The 17,524-nt window shown below is 41.6% G+C and overlaps 1 pseudogene; it reads left to right on the top strand.

The window, feature by feature from the left end:
- The first annotated feature begins 7,613 nt into the window (after positions 1–7,613).
- Positions 7,614–11,427, top strand: LOC133621444 (uncharacterized; annotated as a pseudogene).
- Positions 11,428–17,524: the final 6,097 nt, after the last annotated feature.

Here is a 17,524-nt window from a genome sequence, read left to right as displayed (position 1 = left end):
AAATGTCGGCAATATTCTAATAATCATAATTTTACTTGGCAAAATGATGACAAAGGTCATAGTTTTACTAAAAAAATTGTCACTATTTTACAAGAACAACAATAAAATTGGCAATATTGCGATAAAAGTCAGAGTTGTATATGACAAATGTCACCATTTTGCATTAAAAAGTAATAATTTTACATAAAAGAGTAATAATTTTACAAGAAAAGATTGCAATGTTACAGAAAGAGAAAGAATGTGAGAAATTGTTCCCAATTTTATCAGAAAAAAGTCGACACATTGTGAGAAAAAGACTATTTTAGTTAATTTATTATTTTTGTTTGTTTGTGTGTTTGTAATTGGTTTTTAATCTACATTATGTAAGTTATTACAGTATGTCTCTATATAAAAAAAAAAAATTAAATTAATTTTGGCCAAAGGGGGTACATTTAAATTTCTTACACACACTTGTTATTTCATATGTTGACCAGAGGGGGAGCACTTTTAAAAGCGACACACAGTCAATTTTTGGGACCACCCTCATTTTCATAGATGTCACCACAAATGAAACATTGTCTATTAGATGCAATGTTATTGATTTATGTCATCACTTGTTCACACCTCCTCATATGGAAGACACTTTTCCTTCTTCATGTCTCAAGAATGGTAAAAATACAAGAACACACACATACACACACGGCCACCAACGCTGCTCCCCATATGGTCTCACTAACGCTGTGTGTGTGTGTGTGTGTGTGTGTGTGTGTGTGTGTGTGTGTGTGTGTGTGTGTGTGTGTGTGTGTGTGTGTGTGTGTGTGTGTGTGTGTGTGTGTGTACGTGTGATAGGGATCAGTCATGATTGTGACTCAGGCATGTGTGTGTGTGTGTGGTCTGCCTAAATAGCCAGCTGTTGGCATTCAGGTTTGTGTGTGTGTGTGTGTGTGTGTGTGTGTGTGTGTGTGTGTAATAAGAGGAGAAGCCCTCACTGACATTAGCAAAGTTGCCGTGTCATCTCAATCTGAAGCCTTAGAACAAGGGAGCCTTTCTCCCAAGTGTGTGTGTTTACATTTGTGCAGTGGACCAGAAGTTGTGTGTACTTTTATATAAGTGTGTGCGTATGTATGTATGTGTGTGTGTCCAGCATTGACCTGAATGTACGTGCATTCACCCAGGGTGGTCTCACCTGTGTGTTGTACTCAATCATCACCTGGACACTCAATTTGTGCTTTTTTTAAAAACTTCTTGTTGAGGCAGCTCCTTCTTGGGGTCATTGAGGTCACCTCTTGGTTATGACATCACTACAAAACAATGATATAGTAAATACTTTATTTTTGTTGAATGACTTGTGAATGAAACACTATTATAAGTCAATCTCTTTAGGTCACACTGTTGTGTGGGAGTGACAGGGAGAAAAGCTCAGCTACTCGCTAAGGGGGAAATCGTTTGGCAACACCGATATATACATTTACATCCATATACCCCCAATATATGACGACAGTATATAACCAGAGGTGGGTAGAGTAGCCAGAAATTGTACTCAAGTAAGAGTACTGTTACTTTAGAGATTTATTACTCAAGTAAAAGTAAGGAGTAGTGACCCAAATATTTACTTGAGTAAAAGTAAAAAGTATGTTGTGAAAAAACTACTCAAGTACTGAGTAACTGATGAGTAACATACACACACATATCATATATATATATATATATATACATATATACACACACAAATATATATATATATATATATATATATATATATATATATACATACACACATATATATATATACACACACATATATATATATATATATATATATATATACACACATTTATATATATATATATATATATATATACATATATATATATATACACACACATATATATACAGTATATAATTTATATTTATTTATTTTGCCGTTTTTGTTTACATGTTAAAGGTGTTTTAATGAATATACATGCATGTGTAACACATATAGATTCCTTTCTTTCATGAAGACAAGAATATAAGTTGGTGTATTACCTGATTCTGATGACTTGCATTGATTGGAATCAGACAGTAGTGCTGATAGCGTCCACGTTTTCAAATGGAGGAGAAAAAAAGTTCCTCCTTTCTGTCTAATACCACATGAAAGTGGTTGGTTTTTGGCATCTTATTTGTCCAGCTTCCATATTCGTTTTTATACACTTTACAAGAAATACATTGGCGGCAAACTCCGTAGCTTGCTAGCTTGTTTGCGCTGGCTTTCGGAGACTCTTGTTTTGAAAGCGCAGGCGCGATGGAGCGGCACTTTTATTGTGAAGACAGGAACTGTGCAGTCAGTCTTTAGGCTTTTGACGGGATGTACGGTTGAAATAAAAAATGGTCTTTTTTCCTTCACACTTTTGATTGATTGATTGGAACTTTTATTAGTAGATTGCACAGTACAGTACATATTCCGTACGATTGACCACTAAATGGTAACACCCCAATAAGTTTTTCAACTTGTTTAAGTCAGGTCATGTGACCGCCTGGCTCTGTTTGATTGGTCCAACGTCACCAGTGACTGCATCTGATTGGTGGAACGGAGTGAACGTCACCAGTGACTGTATTTGTTGAAACGCAGGCACTTTGAAGGTCTGTCTGACAGACCAAAACAAACAAAGCGTACATTAACAAATCGATAAAAATTAGTAGCGAGTAGCGAGCTGAATGTAGATAAAAGTAGCGGAGTAAAAGTAGCGTTTCTTCTCTATAAATATACTCAAGTAAAAGTAAAAGTATGTTGCATTAAAACTACTCTTAGAAGTACAATTTATCACAAAAGTTACTCAAGTAGATGTAACGGAGTAAATGTAGCACGTTAGTACCCACCTCTGTATATAACCACCATGTATCTCACAATGTTGTACAGTATATAACCACCATGTATCTCACAATGTTGTACAGTATATAACCACCATGTATCTCACAATCTATCTTCCAGTTGTTGGATTTTTTGAAGTAAATGTGCCATAAAAACGTTTTTTTTTAAACAAAGTTGCATTCATAAGACGAGCGAAAAATATTTTTTAACCTAGGAAGAAAAACTGTAGGATAAATATTTTGTTGGCAACTTCTCTATATGGTCACTTGCTAGTATTTATTTGTTTTTGTTTATTTGTTTGTTATTGTCAAAAGTGATGTGTGTTCTTATTCAGTACAGCACTTTGAACACTTGAAAAGTGGTTTATAAATAGTTTGAATTATGAATGTATTATACAATTAAACATATAATAATTCAGGAAAAAAAAATGTAAATTATTATCATCATTATCATAATAGTAATGAAAATATATAGTATAAGAACTATTATGAGTGCGTTATACATGAATTATTGATATTCTTAATATTATCTTGACAATACTACTAATAGTATTAATACAAACAATAAGAATTACAAGTGTATTACAATATTATACAAGTTAACATAATATGAATAACAATAATAATGATTAAAATACCAATTGCAAACCCCAAAAGCAGTGAAGTTGTCAGGTTGTGTAAATGGTAAATAAAAAGAGAATACAACAAATCCTTTTCAACTTATATTCAGTTGAATAGACTGCAAAGACAAGATATTTAACGTTCACACTCAGAAACCTGATTTTTTTTTTGCAAATAATTATTACTTAAAATTGAATGGCAGCAACACATTGCAAAAAAGGCATTTTTACCAGTGTGTTACATGGCCTTTCCTTTTAACAACACTCAGTAAAGGTTTGGGAACTGAGGAGACACATTTTTGAAGTGGAATTCTTTCCCATTCTTGCTTGATGTACAGCTTAAGTTGTTCCTTCTCATATTTTAGCCTTCACACATTTTCAATGTCTGGACTACAGGCAGGCCAGTCTACACTCTTAGAAATAAAAGTGCTAAGTAGAACCATATATGGTTCTTCGGCTCGTCCTCATAGGAGAACCCTTTTTGGCTACAGGTAGAACCTTTTTATAAAGGTTCCACCTGGAACCCTTTTGGAGGGTTCTACCTAGAACTGTGTGTGTAAGGTTCCACCCAGAACCCCCCCTGAGAGGTTCTACAAAGAACCCACGCAGGGAGTTCCACTAAGAACCCTTTCGTATTTCAAGGGTTTCATCTAGAACCCACACAGGGAGTTCCACTAAGAACCCTTTTGTATTTCAAGACTTTCATCTAGAACCCACGCAGGGAGTTCCACTAAGAACCCTTTCGTATTTCAAGGGTTTCATCTAGAACCCACACAGGGAGTTCCACTAAGAACCCTTTTGTATTTCAAGACTTTCATCTAGAACCCACGCAGGGAGTTCCACTAAGAACCCTTTCGTATTTCAAGGGTTTCATCTAGAACCCACACAGGGAGTTCCACTAAGAACCCTTTCGTTTGTCAAGGGTTTCATCTAGAACCCATGCAGGGAGTTCCACTAAGAACCCTTTCATGTTTCAAGGGTTTCATCTAGAACTCACACAGGGAGTTCCACAAAGAACTCTTTCATGTTTCAAGGGTTTCATCTAGAACTCACACAGGGAGTTCCACAAAGAACTCTTTCATGTTTCAAGGGTTTCATCTAGATCTGACACAGGGGGTTCCACAAAGAACCCTTTCATGTTTCAAGGGTTTCATCTAGAACTCACACAGGGAGTTCCACAAAGAACTCTTTCATGTTTCAAGGGTTTCATCTAGATCTGACACAGGGGGTTCCACAAAGAACTCTTTCATGTTTCAAGGGTTTCATCTAGAACTCACACAGGGAGTTCCACAAAGAACTCTTTCATGTTTCAAGGGTTTCATCTAGATCTGACACAGGGGGTTCCACAAAGAACCCTTTCATGTTTCAAGGGTTTCATCTAGAACTCACACAGGGAGTTCCACAAAGAACTCTTTCATGTTTCAAGGGTTTCATCTAGAACTCACACAGGGAGTTCCACAAAGAACTCTTTCATGTTTCAAGGGTTTCATCTAGATCTGACACAGGGGGTTCTAAAAACATCCCTTTTCAAAGGTTTTCACCGATAACCGTCTTGTCTTCTGAGGGTTCTATAAAGAACCATATTGTATTCTACAGATCAGTTTAGTTCATATTATATTGTGGTCATTTATCATGTTGACATTGAACAAACATTCAAAACATTTTAATGAGAAAAACATTTATTTAAAGATAGGCACCATTATTGGCAAATGTTATCAGGAAGTATGTCCCTGGTGACACAGGATCTTACCCATGCTTTCAACAATCCCTGAAGAACTCTTTCTTCCAAAAACGGTTCTCTGGATCAAAATAGTTCTTACTGGAACCCTTAGTGTTAGTGAGAACCCTTTTAAAACCAATTATTCAGAAAAGGGGTTTTAAAAGGTTCTCTGGATCAAAATGGTTCTTACTGGAACCATTAGCGTTACCAAGAACCCTTGAAAAACCCTTTCTTCGGGAAAGGGTTTTTCAGAAGCAAATGGTTCCAGTTAGAACCTCAGCCCTTGTAGAAGAACCCTTTTAGAACCCTTATTTCTAAGAGTGTAGTACCTGCACTCTTTTACTATGAATGATGGCATTGTGTTGCTGAAATAAGCAGGGGCGTCCATGGTAACGTTGCTTGGATGGCAACATATGTTGCTCCAAAAGCTGTATGATAACTTTGATATTCTTTGCAAATTCTAGCTCATTTGGAATATGATGCCTGCAACTTGTTTAAAAAAAAGCTGGCACAAGTGGCAAAAAAGAGTGAGAAAGTTGAGGAATGCTCATCAAACACTTATTTGGAACATCCCGCAGGTGAACAGGCTAATTGGGAACAGGTCGGTGCCATGATTGGGTATAAAAGCAGCTTCCATGAAATGCTCAGTCATTCACAAACAAGGACGGGGCGAGGGTCACCACTTTGTCAACAAATGCCTGAGCAAATTGTTTAAGAACAACATTTCTCAAGCAGCTATTGCAAGGAATTTAGGGATTTCACCTTCTAAGGTCTGCATTATCATCAAAAGGTTCAGAGAATCTGGAGAAATCACTGCACGTAAGTGGCAATGCCGGTGACCTTCGATCCCTCAGGCTGTACTGCATCAAAAAGCGACATCAGTGTGTAAAGGATATCACCACATGGGCTCAGGAACACTTCAGAAAACCACTGTCAGTAACTACGGATGGTCGCTACATCTGTGAGGGCAAGTTAAAACTCTACTATGCAAAGCCAAAGCCATTTATCAACAACACCCAGAAACGCTTCGCTGAGCCCAAGCTCATCTAAGATGGACTGATGCAAAGTGGAAAAGTGTTCTGTGGTCTGACGAGTCCACATTTCAAATGTGGACGTCGTGTCCTCCGGACCAAAGAGGAAAAGAACCATCTGGATTGTTCTAGGCGCAAAGTGTAAAAGGCAGCATGTGTGATGGTATGAGGGTGTATTAGTGTCCAAGACATGGGTAACTCACACATCTGTGAAGGTACCATTAATGCTGAAAGGTTTTGGAACAATATATGTTGCCATCCAAGCAACATTACCATGGACGCCCCTGCTTATTTCAGCAAGACAATGCCATCATTCATAGTAAAAGAGTGCGGGTACTAGACTGGCCTGCCTGTAGTCCAGACATTGAAAATGTGTGAAGGCTAAAATATGAGAAGGAACAACTTAAGCTGTACATCAAGCAAGAATGGGAAAGAATTCCACTTCAAAAATGTGTCTCCTCAGTTCCCAAATCTTTACTGATTGTTGTTAAAAGGAAAGGCCATGTAACACACTGGTAAAAATGCCTTTTTTGCAGTGTGTTGCTGCCATTAAATTCTAAGTTCATTAAAATTGTCAGTTAGCAACGTAACTCAAAAAGTTGTGAGTGGATTTCGATGAAACTTTCAAGAAATGTCATGAATGGGATAAAGAGCAGGTGATCACATTTTGGGGCTGATCCGGATCACCTTCTGGATCCAGGACTTTTTTTTTTTTTTTTTTTTTTAGGTATTATTGTTAGAAGTAGTAACTTCCTGCTTCAGGCCTCGCTCTCCCACTCACTCTTGACCTGGTTCACCCCACAGCCGCCACTCTTCTGGCTTGCAAGTCAATACAACATGAGACAACCAAACCCTCTGGAGAAAATAAGCAGGGGCCTTTTTAATGACCCACCCAGCTGGCATGTAGGAGGAAACCACATACAAGCCTGCCAAAATAAAAAAAAATGGAGGAAAAAAAACCATCACATTTCCCCTTTTAGTATAACTGTGGTGCATTAAAGTGTCACACGGGCATGGAAATGAGAGCGTCCACCATCTCACATTTCATTACCAGAGAGTGCTTGGGAGGGGCTCCAACCTTACAGAAGACCCTCCAATCTCACTTCATTCATCAATAGAAAGAAAACTGTAAAAAGTGGCATTTTTACTGTACTGTTTATACTGTATATGTGGGAGCAGGTACTATACTGTATATGTGGGAGCAGGTACTGTACTGTTTATAATGTATATGTGGGAGCAGGTACTGTACTGTTTATACTGTATATGTGGGAGCAGGTACTATACTGTATATGTGGGAGCAGGTACTGTACTGTTTATAATGTATATGTGGGAGCAGGTACTGTACTGTTTATACTGTATATGTGGGAGCAGGTACTGTACTGTTTTACTGTAAAAACATCTCTACGGCCAGACATGATCATCATCTCAGAGGCTTCAAAACACCTCATCATGCTGGAACTAACAGTGCCTTGGGAGGAGCGGATTGAGGAAGCCAACGAAAAGAAACGTGCCAAGTATCAGGAGCTGGTGGAGGACTGCAGGGGCAGGGGCTGGAGGACTTTCTATGAGCCAATAGAAGTTGGTTGCCGTGGCTTTGCAGGACGCTCCCTCTGTAAAGTGCTTGGCCGATTGGGAGTCAAAGGGGCGGCCAAAAGGAGGGCCATTCAATCCGCAAGTGAAGCGGCAGAGAAAGCCACGAGGTGGTTGTGGCTGAAAAGGGCAGATCCGTGGGTTGCTACTGGGACACAAGCAGGGACTTGATCACCCCGGCTGGGTCGCCTGGACGAGGGTGTCTGATGTTGCGAGACCCGAAACACCCGATGAATCCAGGATACATCACTGATGATGTGTCCCAGTGCATCCAGGAGATGTATCTTTCAAGTTTCAGTCTGGCTAAGCCAGTGACTCCTAGGAAAGACTGGGTGGCAACCAAGAACAGTTTGGTCGACTACTGGAGAGACAGTTGGCAGCTCGGAAAGACGGCACCCGGGACAGTATGGGTTAGCACCCCAGCCTGTATCTTTCGTGAGAAAGAACCCAAATAAGCTACGGAAAACCCTACAGAGCAATACCCCCAGGAGATCCCGAGAGGGGGGGAGGATGAGATCTCCAATCGGACGGCCCAAAGGTTAAAGAACCCCGCAAACAAACTGACTACGAGTATGACATGTATCTGCGGCAAGCTGTCCAAAAATCAACGTGGCTTAAGAATCCATCAGGCCAGAATGAAATGTTTGGAGCGGGAGAGCGAGGTTCAACGCACAGGTCCTGGACCTGGTGAGACGCAGGAGGAGCCCGGACAGGAGACACCCCACAGATCCCAGTCCCTCCACGTACCGGAGTCTCTCAATCCCAGCAGAGTAGTTCCACAGCAGCGGATTAAATGGCCCCAAGCAAACAGACGGAGCGAGTGGCTGCAGTTTGATGAGGACGTGTCCAACATCATCCAAGCCACAGCTAAAGGAGATGTCGACAGCAGGCTCCAGGCATCATCGTCAGCTATGGCTCAGAAAGATTCGGACGGATGGAGAAGGGCAACACTGAGGCCACCCCCTACACCATGAATCGCAGAGCCACTAAGATACACCAATTGCGCCAGGAGCTTTGAACCCTCAGGAAACAGTTCAAGAGAGTTTCTGAGGAGGACAAACAACCTTTAGAAGAGCTGCGCAACATCCTGCGGAAGAAGCTGACAACTCTCCACAGAGCAGAGTGGCACAGGAGGCGTGGAAGAGAGAGAGCTAGGAAGCAGGCAGTCTTCATTGCCAACCCCTTTCGGTTTGCTAAACAGCTGCTCGGGGACAAGCGCAGTGGCCGGCTTGAGTGCCCAAGAGAGGAAGTGAATCGCTTCCTCCAGAATACCATGAGCGACCCACTGAGGGGACAAGATCTAGGACCCAACAGAGCGCTCATCAGCCCTGCTCCACCAACGGCAGAGTTCCAGTTGACAGAGCCCAGTTTGAAGGAGGTTGAAGAGGTCATCAAGGCAGCCCGCTCAGCATCTTCCCCGGGCCCCAGTGGTGTACCTTACCTCGTCTACAAGCGCTGTCCAGGGCTTCTCAAGCATCTGTGGAAGACCTTGAAGATGATCTGGCGAAGGGGGAGAGTGGCCAACCAGTGGAGGTGTGCAGAGGGAGTATGGATCCCCAAGGAGGAGGACTCGAAAAACATCAACCAGTTTCAGACTATATCACTTCTGAGTGTGGAAGGGAAGGTGTTCTTCAGCATCGTCTCCCGAAGACTGACCGAGTTTCTCCTCAAGAACAACTACATCGACACTTCAGTGCAGAAGGGGGGGATTCCTGGAGTCCTCGGCTGTCTAGAGCACAACGGTGTCGTCACACAGCTCATCAGAGAGGCCCATGAGAGCAGAGGGGAACTTGCTGTGTTGTGGGTGGACCTGACTAACGCCTATGAGTCCATCCCACACAAGCTAGTTGAGCTTGCGCTACACCGCCACCATGTTCCCAGCAAGATCAAGGACTTGATCCTGGATTATTACAATAACTTCAGGCTCCGGGTCACTTCTGGGTCAATAACCTCTGACTGGCATCGCCTTGAGAAGGGAATAATAACAGGATGCACCATCTCCGTTGTCCTTTTTGCACTGGCGATGAATATGGTGGTAAAGTCTGCTGAGGTGGAATGCAGAGGGCCTCTGTCCAGATCAGGTGTTCGACAGCCCCCCATTAGAGCCTATATGGATGACCTTACCATAACAACAACATCAGTACCAGGGAGCAGGTGGATCTTGCAGGGATTGGAGAGGCTCATTGGGTGGGCCAGGATGAGTTTCAAGCCCGCAAAGTCAAGGTCCATGGTGCTGAAGAAGGGGAAGGTGGTCAACACATTCCGATTCTCAATCTCAGGAACGGTCATTCCATCCATCACGGAGCAACCAGTCAAGAGCTTAGGAAAGCTCTTTGACTCCAGTCTGAAGGACTCTGCTGCTATCCAGAAGTCTACTGAAGAGCTTGGAGGGTGGCTCACCAAAGTAGACAAGTCTGGCCTACCTGGTAGATTCAAAGCCTGGATCTACCAGCACTCCATCCTTCCCAGAGTCCTGTGGCCTCTCCTTGTATATGCAGTCCCAGTAACAACAGTGGAATCCTTTGAAAGGAAGATCAGCAGCTTTCTGCGGAAATGGCTGGGTCTCCCACGCAGCCTCAACAGCGCTGCTCTGTAAGGGACAAGCAACATCCTGCAGCTACCCTTCAGTGGGCTCACTGAAGAATTCAAGGTGGCACGCACAAGAGAAGCCCTACAGTACAGAGACTCCAGGGACTGCAAGGTGTCATCAGCCGGGATTGAAGTGAGGACAGGAAGGAAGTGGAAGGCAGAAAAGGCAGTGGAGGTGGCTGAGTCACGCCTTAGACAAAAGGCACTGGTTGGGGCCATAGCAACAGGGAGAGCAGGCTTGGGCTACTTCCCAAAGACCCAAGTCAGCCAGGCCCGGGGCAAAGACAGACGACATCTACTCCAGGAGGAGGTCCGAGCAGGCTTGGAGGAAGAGCAAGTGGGCAGGGTAGTGGGACTCCGGCAACAGGGGGCATGGACAAGATGGGAGGGCACGTTGCAGCGCAAAGTCACCTGGTCAAACATCATGCAGGCAGACCTCCACCGCGTCCGGTTCCTCGTGGCAGCAGTCTACGATTCCCTCCCTAGCCCAGCAAACCTCCATGTTTGGGGGAAGAGCGAGACACCCTTCTGCTCCCTTTGCTCCGGAAGAGGCTCCTTGGAACATCTCCTCAGCAGTTGCCCAAAGTCTCTGGCTGATGGTCGCTATCGCTGGCGTCATGACCAGGTACTCAAAGCAGTTGCTGAGAGCATAGCCTCAGCCATCAGCAGCAGCAAGCAACATCATGCGCCAAAGAAGGCAATCTCTTTCATCAAAGCTGGGGAGAGACCTCGTGCACGTCCAAAGACAATAACAGGACTCCTTCACACAGCCCCTGATTGGCAGCTACACGTTGACCTGGGAAAACAACTGAGGTTCCCCCAGCACATTGTAAAAACATCTCTACGGCCAGACATGATCATCATCTCAGAGGCTTCAAAACACCTCATCATGCTGGAACTAACAGTGCCTTGGGAGGAGCGGATTGAGGAAGCCAACGAAAAGAAACGTGCCAAGTATCAGGAGCTGGTGGAGGACTGCAGGGGCAGGGGCTGGAGGACTTTCTATGAGCCAATAGAAGTTGGTTGCCGTGGCTTTGGACATCACTGATGATGTGTCCCAGTGCATCCAGGAGATGTATCTTTCAAGATACTGTATATGTGGAAGCAGGTACTGTACTGTTTATACTGTATATGTGGGAGCAGGTACTATACTGTTTATACTGTATATGTGGGAGCAGGTACTATACTGTATATGTGGGAGCAGGTACTGTACTGTATATGTGGGAGCAGGTACTATACTGTTTATACTGTATATGTGGGAGCAGGTACTATACTGTTTATACTGTATATGTGGGAGCAGGTACTATACTGTTTATACTGTATATGTGGGAGCAGGTACTATACTGTTTATACTGTATATGTGGGAGCAGGTACTATACTGTATATGTGGGAGCAGGTACTGTACTGTATATGTGGGAGCAGGTACTATACTGTTTATACTGTATATGTGGGAGCAGGTACTATACTGTTTATACTGTATATGTGGGAGCAGGTACTATACTGTATATGTGGGAGCAGGTACTGTACTGTATATGTGGGAGCAGGTACTATACTGTTTATACTGTACATGTGGGAGCAGGTACTATACTGTTTATACTGTATATGTGGGAGCAGGTACTATACTGTTTATACTGTATATGTGGGAGCAGGTACTATACTGTTTATACTGTATATGTGGGAGCAGGTACTATACTGTTTATACTGTATATGTGGGAGCAGGTACTATACTGTTTATACTGTATATGTGGGAGCAGGTACTATACTGTTTATACTGTATATGTGGGAGCAGGTACTATACTGTTTATACTGTATATGTGGGAGCAGATACTATACTGTTTATACTGTATATGTGGGAGCAGGTACTATACTGTTTATACTGTATATGTGGGAGCAGGTACTATACTGTTTATACTGTACATGTGGGAGCAGGTACTAAACGGTTTATACTGTATATGTGGGAGCAGGTACTATACTGTTTATACTGTATATGTGGGAGCAGGTACTATACTGTTTATACTGTATATGTGGGAGCAGGTACTATACTGTTTATACTGTATATGTGGGAGCAGGTACTATACTGTTTATACTGTATATGTGGGAGCAGGTACTATACTGTTTATACTGTATATGTGGGAGCAGATACTATACTGTTTATACTGTATATGTGGGAGCAGGTACTATACTGTTTATACTGTATATGTGGGAGCAGGTACTATACTGTTTATACTGTACATGTGGGAGCAGGTACTAAACGGTTTATACTGTATATGTGGGAGCAGGTACTATACTGTTTGTACTGTATATGTGGGAGCAGGTACTATACTGTTTATACTGTATATGTGGGAGCAGGTACTATACTGTTTATACTGTATATGTGGGAGCAGGTACTATACTGTATATGTGGGAGCAGGTACTATACTGTTTATACTGTATATGTGGGAGCAGGTACTATACTGTTTATACTGTATATGTGGGAGCAGGTACTGTACTGTTTATACTGTATATGTGGGAGCAGGTACTATACTGTTTATGCTGTATATGTGGGAGCAGGTACTATACTGTTTATACTGTATATGTGGGAGCAGGTACTATACTGTTTATACTGTATATGTGGGAGCAGGTACTATACTGTTTGTACTGTATATGTGGGAGCAGGTACTATACTGTTTATACTGTATATGTGGGAGCAGGTACTATACTGTTTATACTGTATATGTGGGAGCAGGTACTATACTGTTTATACTGTATATGTGGGAGCAGGTACTAAACTGTATATGTGGGAGCAGGTACTATACTGTTTATACTGTATATATGGGAGCAGGTACTAAACTGTATATGTGGGAGCAGGTACTATACTGTTTATACTGTATATGTGGGAGCAGGTACTATACTGTTTATACTGTATATGTGGGAGCAGGTACTATACTGTTTATACTGTATATGTGGGAGCAGGTACTATACTGTTTATACTGTATATGTGGGAGCAGGTACTATACTGTTTATACTGTACATGTGGGAGCAGGTACTAAACGGTTTATACTGTATATGTGGGAGCAGGTACTATACTGTTTATACTGTATATGTGGGAGCAGGTACTATACTGTTTATACTGTATATGTGGGAGCAGGTACTATACTGTTTATACTGTATATGTGGGAGCAGGTACTATACTGTTTATACTGTATATGTGGGAGCAGGTACTATACTGTTTATACTGTACATGTGGGAGCAGGTACTAAACGGTTTATACTGTATATGTGGGAGCAGGTACTATACTGTTTGTACTGTATATGTGGGAGCAGGTACTATACTGTTTATACTGTATATGTGGGAGCAGGTACTATACTGTTTATACTGTATATGTGGGAGCAGGTACTATACTGTTTATACTGTATATGTGGGAGCAGGTACTAAACTGTATATGTGGGAGCAGGTACTATACTGTTTATACTGTATATATGGGAGCAGGTACTAAACTGTATATGTGGGAGCAGGTACTATACTGTTTATAATGTGGGAGCAGGTACTATACTGTATATGTGGGAGCAGGTACTATACTGTATATGTGGGAGCAGGTACTATACTGTATATGTGGGAGCAGGTACTATACTGTTTATACTGTATATGTGGGAGCAGGTACAATACTGTTTATACTGTATATGTGGGAGCAGGTACTATACTGTTTGTACTGTATATGTGGGAGCAGGTACTATACTGTTTGTACTGTATATGTGGGAGCAGGTACTATACTGTTTATACTGTATATGTGGGAGCAGGTACTATACTGTTTATACTGTATATGTGGGAGCAGGTACTATACTGTTTATACTGTATATGTGGGAGCAGGCACTATACTGTTTATACTGTATATGTGGGAGCAGGTACTGTACTGTTTATACTGTATATGTGGGAGCAGGTACTATACTGTTTATACTGTATATGTGGGAGCAGGTACTATACTGTTTATACTGTATATGTGGGAGCAGGTACTATACTGTTTATACTGTATATGTGGGAGCAGGTACTATACTGTTTATACTGTATATGTGGGAGCAGGTACTATACTGTTTATACTGTATATGTGGGAGCAGGTACTATACTGTTTATACTGTATATGTGGGAGCAGGTACTGTACTGTTTATACTGTATATGTGGGAGCAGGTACTATACTGTATATGTGGGAGCAGGTACTATACTGTTTATACTGTATATGTGGGAGCAGGTACTATACTGTTTATACTGTATATGTGGGAGCAGGTACTATACTGTTTATACTGTATATGTGGGAGCAGGTACTATACTGTTTATACTGTATATGTGGGAGCAGGTACTGTACTGTTTATACTGTATATGTGGGAGCAGGTACTATACTGTATATGTGGGAGCAGGTACTGTACTGTATATGTGGGAGCAGGTACTATACTGTTTATACTGTATATGTGGGAGCAGGTACTATACTGTTTATACTGTATATGTGGGAGCAGGTACTGTACTGTTTATACTGTATATGTGGGAGCAGGTACTATACTGTTTATACTGTATATGTGGGAGCAGGTACTATACTGTTTATACTGTATATGTGGGAGCAGGTACTATACTGTTTATACTGTATATGTGGGAGCAGGTACTATACTGTTTGTACTGTATATGTGGGAGCAGGTACTATACTGTTTATACTGTATATGTGGGAGCAGGTACTATACTATTTATACTGTATATGTGGGAGTAAGTACTGTACTGTTTATACTGTATATGTGGGAGCAGGTACTATACTGTATATGTGGGAGCAGGTACTATACTGTTTATACTGTATATGTGGGAGCAGGTACTATCCTGTTTATACTGTATATGTGGGAGCAGGTACTATACTGTATATGTGGGGGCAGGTACTACTGTTTATACTGTATATGTGGGAGCAGGTACTATACTGTATATGTGGGGGCAGGTACTGTACTGTTTATACTGTATATGTGGGAGCAGGTACTACTGTTTATACTGTATATGTGGGGGCAGGTACTACTGTTTATACTGTATATGTGGGAGCAGGTACCGTACTGTTTATACTGTATATGTGGGAGCAGGTACTATACTGTATATGTGGGGGCAGGTACTGTACTGTTTATACTGTATATGTGGGAGCAGGTACTACTGTTTATACTGTATATGTGGGAGCAGGTACTATACTGTTTATACTGTATATGTGGGAGCAGGTACTATACTGTTTATACTGTATATGTGGGAGCAGGTACTATACTGTATATGTGGGAGCAGGTACTGTACTGTATATGTGGGAGCAGGTACTATACTGTTTATACTGTATATGTGGGAGCAGGTACTGTACTGTTTATACTGTATATGTGGGAGCAGGTACTATACTGTTTATACTGTATATGTGGGAGCAGGTACTATACTGTTTATACTGTATATGTGGGAGCAGGTACTATACTGTTTATACTGTATATGTGGGAGCAGGTACTATACTGTTTATACTGTACATGTGGGAGCAGGTACTAAACGGTTTATACTGTATATGTGGGAGCAGGTACTATACTGTTTGTACTGTATATGTGGGAGCAGGTACTATACTGTTTATACTGTATATGTGGGAGCAGGTACTATAGTGTTTATACTGTATATGTGGGAGCAGGTACTATACTGTTTATACTGTATATGTGGGAGCAGGTACTATACTGTTTATACTGTATATGTGGGAGCAGGTACTATACTGTTTATACTGTATATGTGGGAGTAAGTACTGTACTGTTTATACTGTATATGTGGGAGCAGGTACTATACTGTATATGTGGGAGCAGGTACTATACTGTTTATACTGTATATGTGGGAGCAGGTACTATCCTGTTTATACTGTATATGTGGGAGCAGGTACTATACTGTATATGTGGGGGCAGGTACTACTGTTTATACTGTATATGTGGGAGCAGGTACTATACTGTATATGTGGGGGCAGGTACTGTACTGTTTATACTGTATATGTGGGAGCAGGTACTATACTGTATATGTGGGAGCAGGTACTACTGTTTATACTGTATATGTGGGGGCAGGTACTACTGTTTATACTGTATATGTGGGAGCAGGTACTATACTGTATATGTGGGGGCAGGTACTGTACTGTTTATACTGTATATGTGGGAGCAGGTACTACTGTTTATACTGTATATGTGGGAGCAGGTACTGTACTGTTTATACTGTATATGTGGGAGCAGGTACTATACTGTTTATACTGTATATGTGGGAGCAGGTACTATACTGTTTATACTGTATATGTGGGAGCAGGTACTGTACTATTTATACTGTATATGTGGGAGCAGGTACTATACTGTATATGTGGGAGCAGGTACTATACTGTATATGTGGGAGCAGGTACTATACTGTTTATACTGTATATGTGGGAGCAGGTACTGTACTGTTTATACTGTATATGTGGGAGCAGGTACTATACTGTTTATACTGTATATGTGGGAGCAGGTACTATACTGTTTATACTGTATATGTGGGAGCAGGTACTATACTGTTTATACTGTATATGTGGGAGCAGGTACTATACTGTTTATACTGTACATGTGGGAGCAGGTACTAAACGGTTTATACTGTATATGTGGGAGCAGGTACTATACTGTTTGTACTGTATATGTGGGAGCAGGTACTATACTGTTTATACTGTATATGTGGGAGCAGGTACTATAGTGTTTATACTGTATATGTGGGAGCAGGTACTATACTGTTTATACTGTATATGTGGGAGCAGGTACTATACTGTTTATACTGTATATGTGGGAGCAGGTACTATACTGTTTATACTGTATATGTGGGAGTAAGTACTGTACTGTTTATACTGTATATGTGGGAGCAGGTACTATACTGTATATGTGGGAGCAGGTACTATACTGTTTATACTGTATATGTGGGAGCAGGTACTATCCTGTTTATACTGTATATGTGGGAGCAGGTACTATACTGTATATGTGGGGGCAGGTACTACTGTTTATACTGTATATGTGGGAGCAGGTACTATACTGTATATGTGGGGGCAGGTACTGTACTGTTTATACTGTATATGTGGGAGCAGGTACTATACTGTATATGTGGGAGCAGGTACTACTGTTTATACTGTATATGTGGGAGCA

Source organism: Nerophis lumbriciformis, linkage group LG21, assembly GCF_033978685.3.
Source record: "Nerophis lumbriciformis linkage group LG21, RoL_Nlum_v2.1, whole genome shotgun sequence".
Classification (NCBI taxonomy): Eukaryota; Metazoa; Chordata; class Actinopteri; order Syngnathiformes; family Syngnathidae; genus Nerophis; species Nerophis lumbriciformis.
Note: the sequence above shows the minus strand (reverse complement) of the source record. Positions and strands in the feature narration are given on the sequence as shown.